This window comes from Arachis hypogaea, chromosome 18 (genome assembly GCF_003086295.3).
Source record: "Arachis hypogaea cultivar Tifrunner chromosome 18, arahy.Tifrunner.gnm2.J5K5, whole genome shotgun sequence".
NCBI lineage: Eukaryota > Viridiplantae > Streptophyta > Magnoliopsida > Fabales > Fabaceae > Arachis > Arachis hypogaea.
Window position 1 is genome coordinate 18509693 of NC_092053.1, and position 8577 is coordinate 18518269.

Sequence of the window (8577 nt, forward strand, 5' to 3'; positions counted from 1 at the left end):
ATCACTGCGCCCAACATTCGTGAGTTTGAAGCTCGTCACAGTCATCCCTTCCCAGATCCTACTCGGAATACCACAGACAAGGATTAGGCTTTCCGGATCCCAGGAATGCTGCCAATTGGTTCTAGCCTTTACCACGAAGGTTCTGATCGCACGAACTCGGTCCGTGGATCAGAGACCCAAGAGATACGCACTCAAGCTATCGCCCAATGACTACGTTGAGCTCAGATAGAACGGGAGTAGTTGTTAGGCACGCTTTCATAAATGTGAGAATAATGATGAGTGTCACGGATCATCATCTTCTCCAGATTGAAGTACGAGTGAGTATCTTAAAATAGAATCAAGCGTGATTGAAAAGAAAACAATAGTAATTGCCTTAATCCATTGAAACACAGCAGAGCTCCTCACCCACACCTATGGGGTTTAGAGACTCATGCTGTCAGAGATACAATATGGAATGTAAAAAATTTCATGAGTTGCTAAATGAATCTCTAAAAGTAGTTTTTATACTAGACTAGTAATTTAGGTTTACAGAAAATGAGTAACTGAGTACAGATAGTGTAGAAATCCACTTTCGGGTCCCACTTGGTGAGTGTTTGGGCTGAGCCTTGAAGCTTCCACGTGCATATGCCTTATATTGGAGTTAAACGCCACCCTGGGTGCCAAAATGGGCGTTTAACACCAAGAAGTGTGCTAGTTCTGGCGTTTTACGCCAGAAAGTTTTTGGCTGGCGTTTAACTCCAGTTTTGGCCATCAAATTTCGGGCAAAGTATGGACTATTATATATTGCTGGAAAGCCCAAGATGTCTACTTTCTAACGCAATTGAGAGCGCGCTAATTGGGATTCTGTAGCTCCAGAAAATTCACTTCGAGTGCAGGAGGGTCAGAATCCAACAGCATCAGCAGTCCTTTTTCAGCCTCTGAATCAGATTTTTGCTCAGGTCCCTCAATTTCAGCCAGAAAATACCTGAAATTTTAGAAAAACACACAAACTCATAGTAAAGTCCAGAAATGTGATTTTTGCATAAAAACTAATAAAAATGTAATAAAAAGTAACTAAAACATACTAAAAACTATATAAAAACAATGCCAAAAAGGGTATAAATTCTCCGCTCATCACAACACCAAACTTAAATTGTTGCTTGTCCCCAAGCAACCAAAAACAAAATAGGATAAAAAGAAGAGAATATACAATAAGTTTAAAAAATGTCAATGAGCGGGACTAGTAGCCTTTTGCTTCTGAACAGTTTTGGCATCTCACTTTATCCTTTGAAGTTAAGAATGATTGGCATCCATAGGAACTCAGAATTCAGATAGTGTTATTGATTCTCCTAGTTTAGTATGTTGATTCTTGAACACAGTTACTTTATGAGTCTTGGCCGTGACCCTAAGCATTTTGTTTTCCAGTATTACCACTGGATACATAAATGCCACAGACACATAACTGGGTGAACCTTTTCAGATTGTGACTCAGCTTTGCTAGAGTCCCCAGTCAGAGGTGCCCAGAGTTCTTAAGCACACTCTTTTTACTTTGGACCACGACTTTAACCGCTCAGTCTCAAGCTTTTCACTTGACACCTTCATGCCACAAGCACATGGTTAGGGACAGCTTGATTTAGCCACTTAGGCCAGGATTTTATTCCTTTGGGCCCTCCTATCCATTAATGCTCAAAGCCTTGGATCCTTTTTACCCTTGCCTTTTAGTTTAAAGGGTTATTGGCTTTTTTTTTTTTGCACGCTTTTGTGTTTTTCACTACTTTTTCTTGCTTCAAGAATCAATTTTATGATTTTTCAGATTATCAATAACATTTCTCTTTTTTCATTATTCTTTCAAGAGCCAACAATTTTAACATTTATAAACTTCACTATAAAAAATATGCACTGTTCAAGCATTCATTCAGAAAACAAAAAGTATTGCCACCACATCAAAATAATTAAGCTAATTTCAAGATGATTTTCGAAATTATGCACTTCTTGTTCTTTTGCAAATAAAAACATTTTTCATTTAAGAAAGGTTAGGGATTCATGGAATCATTCATAGCTTTAAGACATAGACTCTAAACACTAATGATCATGTAATAAAGACACAAACATAGACAAAACATAAAGCATAAAAACTGAAAACAGAAAAAGAAAATAAGCAAGGAGATTAAAGAATGGGTCCACCTTATTGATGGTGGCTTCTTCTTCCTCTTGAAGAACCAATGGAGTTTTTGAGCTCCTTTATGTCTCTTTCTTGCCTTTGTTGCTCCTCTCTCATGGCCTCTTGGTCCTCTTTGATTTCATGGAGGATGATGAAGTGTTCTTGTTGAGGTCCATGAGTGGGCTCTCTTGTTTGCTCCATCCTCTTTCTAGTGATGGGATTTTGAGATGAATCTCTCCATCTCCCATGACTCGGAGTTGGAAGCAACTGCCTTCCCTTTCCTCTTCCTAGAGGTTTCTCCGGCCTTAGGAGCCATTAATGGTTATGGAAAAATAAAAAGCAGAGCTTTTTTCCACACCAAACTTAAAAGGTTTGCTCGTCCTGGAGCAAAAGAAGATAGAAGGGAGTAGAAGAAGAATGATGCAAGTAATTTTAAAAACTTATTATTGTATGCAAGAAAAATTAAAAAGAGTTGAAAAGAATTTAAAAAGATATGTAAGTTTTGAAAACGTTTTGGAAGGATTTGAAAAGAATTGAAAAAGAATTAAAAAGAATTGGAAAAATTATTAATTTTTGAAAATAGAAATTGAAATATGAATGTTTAAAATATGTTTGATGAAAAAAATTATGAATTAAAACATGAAAAATTGAAAAAAAAATCGAATTGGAAACAAAATTACCTCCCTTGTGTCATCCTGGTGTTAAACGCCCAGAATGCTATCTGTTCTGGCGTTTAACGCCCGCTTGACTACCTCTTTGGGTGTTTAACGCCCAGCCAGATACCCTGACTGGCGTTAAACGCCAGGAATCCTTCCTTACTGGGTGTTTTTCTGAACGCCCATAATGCTGCCATTTCTGGCGTTTAAACGCCCAGAGTGCTGCCCATTCTGGCGTTTAACGCCCAGAATGCTGCCTGCATGGGCGTTAAACGCCTATTCTGCTATCCTTACTGGCATTTAAACGCGAGTAAGCTTGTCCTCCGGGGTGTGCTGTTCTTGATGCTGTTTTTGATTTCGCCTTAATTCTCCAGCTGTTTTTATGACTCCACATGATCATCCCTAAAGAAAACATAAACTAACAATGGAAAATGAAATGAAAAATTAATTATCATAGATAAATAAGATTGGGTTGCCTCCCAATAAGCGCTTCTTTACTGTCTTTAGCTGGACTTTTACTGAGCTTTTAATTTAGTCTCCATTTTGAGCACTCTTGCTCAACATTGCCTTCAAGATAATGTTTGACTCTCTGTCCATTGACAATGAACTTTTTGTCAGAGTTAATATCCTAAAGCTCTACATATCCATATGGTGACACAATTGTAATCACATATGGTCCCTTCCACCGGGATTTCAATTTCCCAGGGAACAATCTGAGCCTAGAGTTAAACAGTAGAACCTTCTGTTCTGGTTCAAAGACTCTAGATGACAACTTTCTGTCAAGCCATCTTTTTGCTTTCTCCTTGTAAATTTTAGCATTTTCGAAAGCATTGAGTCTGAACTCTTTGGGTATGAATCTTTTCTCTCCAGCTACCTTAGCATCAAGGTTTAAGAATCTGGTTGCCCAGTAGGCCTTGTGCTCCAGTTCCACTGGCAGATGATAGGCTTTTCCATACACAAGCTGGTATGGAGAAGTGCCTATAGGAGTCTTGAATGCAATTCTGTATGCCCACAGAGCATCATCCAGACTTCTTGCCCAATCCTTTCTACAGGTACTTACAGTCCATTCCAGGATTCGTGTTAGTTCTCTATTTGAGACTTCAGCCTGTCCATTTGTCTGTGGATGATATGGAGTTGCCATTTTGTGGTTAATTCTATATCGGACCAGGGCAGAGTCAAGCTGTTTATTGCAGAAATGAGTGCCTCCATCACTGATCAATGCCCTAGGAACACCGAACCTGCTGAAGATATGCTTCTGGAGGAACTTCATCACTGTCTTAGTATCATTAGTGGGTGTTGCAATTGCCTCTACCCATTTAGATACATAGTCTACTGCCACCAGAATATAAGTGTTTGAGTATGATGGTGGAAAAGGCCCCATGAAGTCAATACCCCATACATCAAACAACTCAATCTCTAAGATCCCTTGCTGAGGCATGGCATAACTGTGAGGTAGATTACCAGCTCTCTGGCAACTGTCACAGTTACGTACAAACTCTCGGGAGTCTCTATAGAGAGTAGGCCAGTAGAAGCCACATTGGAGAACCTTTGTGGCTGTTCGCTCACCTACGAAATGTCCTCCATATTATGATCCATGGCAATGCCATAAGATCTTCTGTGCCTTTTCTCTAGGAACACATCTACGGATTACTCCATTTGTACACACACCTCTAAAAGAGATATGGTTCATCCCACAAGTAGTACTTTGCATCAGAAATCAAATTTTTTGTTTGCTGCTTACTGTACTCTTTGGGTATGAACCTCACAGCTTTATAGTTTGCAATGTCTGCAAACCATGGTACTTCCTGAATGGCAAAGAGTTGCTCATCCGGAAAGGTTTCAGAGATCTCAGTAGGAGGGAGGGACGCTCCTGCTACTGGTTCTATCCGGGACAGGTGATCAGCTACTTGGTTCTCTGTCCCTTTTCTGTCTCTTATTTCTATATTAAACTCTTGCAGAAGTAACACCCATCTTATGAGTCTGGGTTTTGAATCCTGCTTTGTGAGGAGATATTTTAGAGCAGCATGGTCAGTGTACACAATCACTTTTGAACCTACTAAATAAGATCTGAACTTGTCAATGGCATAAAACACTGCAAGCAACTCCTTTTCTATGGTTGTGTAGTTCTTCTGTGCGTTATTTAAAACACGGCTAGCATAATAAATGATGTGCAGAAGCTTGTCATACCTCTGTCTCAATACTGCACCAATGGCATGGTCACTGGCATCACACATTAGTTCAAATGGTAATGTCCAGTCTGGTGTAGAGATGACTGGTGCTGTAACCAGCTTAGCTTTTAGAGTCTCAAATGCCTGCAGACACTCTGTGTCAAAGACAAATGGTGTATCAGTAGCTAGCAGATTGCTCAGAGGTTTTGCAATTTTTGAAAAATCCTTTATAAACCTCCTATAGAATCCTGCATGCCCCAGAAAGCTTTTGATTGCCTTAACATTGGTAGGTGGTGGTAATTTTTCAATTACCTCTACCTTAGCTTGATCCACTGATAAACCACTATTTTATGGTTTATATTGTGTTTAATTGTGTGGTTTTATCATGATCTTTGCCCACTTATTCATTAAATAAGCATGCATTTATATTTCCTTCCTAAAGATGTTTTATGGTTGAAAACTTGCTTCCTAGAGACTTGTAATTATGTATTTTATTTCTCCCTTATTCCATTCGATGCCGTGATCTGTGTGTTAAGTGTTTCAGGCTTTATAGGGAATGAATGAGTTGGAGATTGGAAGGGAAGCCTGCAAAAATGGAAGGAACACAAGAAATTGAAGAGATGACTAGCGAGAAGCGACGCGGCCGCATGGATGACGCGACCGCGCAGAAGAGAGCAATTTGAAGCGACGCGGCCGCATGGGTGACGCGACCGCGTGACATGGAATAGCATGAGTGACGTGGCCGCATGGACGACGCGTCCGCGTGGCAAAGCAGAAACACGAATGACGCGTCCGCATGAACGACGTGATCGCGTGACGTGCGCGATCTGCATAATTTGCAGATTCGCTGGGGGCGATTTCGGGCCCTATTTTGACCCAGTTTTCGGCCCGGAACAGCAGACTAGAGCCAAAGAACATGCAGAAACCAAAGACAACATTCATTCGACACAGTTTTAGTTTTTAGATCTAGTTTTACTCCTCCTCTAGGTTTTCTCTCTACACATTCATAGTTCTTAGGATTTTAGTTTCTCTAGCTTTTTGCATTGGGATATTGAGAAGAGTTATTACCTCATCAAGACTTTGTCATTCTAGTTCGTTTTCTTTACTTGGCTTACTCTTCCATGTTCCTTGCTTTGTTTAATTTTACCATTGGAATATTTTTAGGATTGTTTAATATAAGGATCACTTTTATTTTTAATTGATTATTTTTAATTTTTATTTACAATGTCTTTCTTAAATTCCTTTTCATATGCTATGAATTTTACCTTTACAATGAGTGAGTAGTTCCCTAACTTGATGGGGAGTTGATTGAAAGGAACCCTCGAGTTGTAAGGTTCAAGAGAAAGATTGTAATTGGGTTATTGTTGGATTGCTCTCTAATTCCGGACACCAATCCTCCCCAGAGTGGATTGGGATTTGTGAATAGAACAGCATTCCAACTGGTTTTACCTTCCTTTACTTAGTAAAGGATAACTAAACAAAATAACTCTCAATTGTCAATTAATCTTAAGAATGTTCCATCAAGAATAGGGCTTCCATGTAATCAACTCCCAGTCAAGGCTTTTATTTATATTATTCAATTTCATCAATTTAATTTCCAGTTTACTCAACTCAAACCTTTTCAAAAACATCTGATTAATAAAATAGCGCTCTTTCCTGCAACTCGTTGGGAGACGACCTGTGATTCATACTCCCAGTATTTTAAATTTCCATTTTCTGTGACACCTTTCTAAATTGAGCGGTGGATTTCTGGCGAGTTAAGAACTATACTTGCAACGCATATATTCTAATAATTTTTAATTCACCAATTTCAGCCCGCATCAATTTTTGGCACCGTTGCTGGGGAGTTGCAATAGAGTGCTAAAGTTATTAATTAGAATTTATTTATTTGTATTTTATGTTATTTTGCTACTATGAGCTGCCTATTTCTTTCGTCAAATGACGCGTTCACTTCCTGATCCGCGCTTGCTAGTATTCGATCCTGAAATTGATAGGACTATTTCACGAATAAGGCGAGCTCGGCGTCAGTTAGTCCGCTCTGAGGGTGGATTTGAAAGTGAACTTGAGGAAGAAACCAGCTCCCGTTCTACTGATTCGGTTGATTCACATGCAGACGACATGGCGGAACCTAGGAGAGTTACCATCCAGGAGGAAGGAGCCCCTAATTTTACAATGCAACCGTTTCAAGCGCATCACCTAGCGGTGGCTACAGATTTCAAAATAAAGACCGCACTGCTCAATTTGATGCCCAAGTTTCATGGCTTACCTTCTCAAGAGCCTATCAAGCACCTGCGAGATTTCCAGGCAGCCTGTTCTACTGTCAGGCGAGATGGTACAGATGAAACTTCAATTCTGCTGAAAGCTTTCCCATTTTCTCTTGAGGGAAAAGCAAGAGAGTGGTACTACACTCAACCCCTAGCAAACGTATCCAACTGGGATACGCTCAGAAAAGAGTTTTTGGAGAAATTCTTTCTATCTGAAGTTACTAATAAACTAAGGAAAGATATTTCCACTATTGTTCAAGATGACAACGAGACTCTCTTTGAATATTGGGAGCGCTTCAATAATCTTCTGGAAGCATGCCCCCACCACATGATTGACAAGATAGTGTTACTCAGCTATGTGACACAGGGCATGAGGCCCCAAGATAAAACCACATTGAAAAGTGCTAGCAATGGGTCTATGAAGAAGTACAAGACCACTGATGAGGCATGGAAATTGATCAGCGACTTAGCTGAATCTACTAGGAACCACAGATAGAAGCAAGGCCGTTCAAAAGCCGTTGTAGAAGTATCCTCTAGTAGAGAGACTGCTGCTCTAACTCAGAGTATCTATGAAATGACCAACTTGCTGAAGCAGATGCAATTGAATCAACAACAAGTTCAGCAAGCTCAACCTCCTTCACCACAGCAAGGCCAACAGTTAGTCCCACAGAGAGTTTGTGGAATTTGTGCTGATTATAGCCATTATACTGATGAATGCCCGCAACTCCAACAGGAAGACAACATGGTGGCATCCACTCATAACTTCTATGATCGCCCCAACCAAGGGTACAATCAAGGTGGAAATAATAACCATGGATGGCAGGACAATTCTAACTAGAATTGGAGGGACAACAATAATAGAGGAGGCAGAGATAATCAGGGAAATTAGAGGTGAAATAATAATAACAACAGGCAGCAGAACCAACCTTACAGAGCACCTCACCTGAGGCAATCCCAAGGGCCACAGAATACCCAACAGCAGACCTCTCAATTTACTCATTCTTCTTTATCTCCTAATGAAGAGTTGCTACAATCTTTTGAGCGGAGACAACAGACCATGGAAAATAACATTATGAATAACATTAATGCCAGTCTGAATGGTCTGACCTCTACTTTGCAAGCTCTTGTTTCACAGATTGGATCAATGCAAAATTCCAGTAACCAACCTTCAAGCTCCACTGGAATCCCCTCTCAACCATTACCCAATCCAAAAGGAGGTATTAATGCCATCACCCAGAGGTCCGGAACCACACTGCAGGAGAGGAATCAGGAGGAGCCAAGCTCACCAGAACACGCCTCAGCTGAAGAGGTAGTAGAAATAGAAGATGTTGAAGAAGAAGAGGACATAC

At 40.1% G+C, this 8577-nt stretch overlaps 1 non-coding gene across 1 annotated transcript; it reads right to left on the reverse strand.

Annotated features, from left to right (window-relative positions):
* Positions 1-7454: 7454 nt before the first annotated feature.
* LOC112774151 (small nucleolar RNA R71) lies at positions 7455-7562 on the reverse strand. The gene has a single exon (XR_003188652.1). It is a non-coding gene; the product is annotated as a small nucleolar RNA R71 (small nucleolar RNA).
* Positions 7563-8577: the final 1015 nt, after the last annotated feature.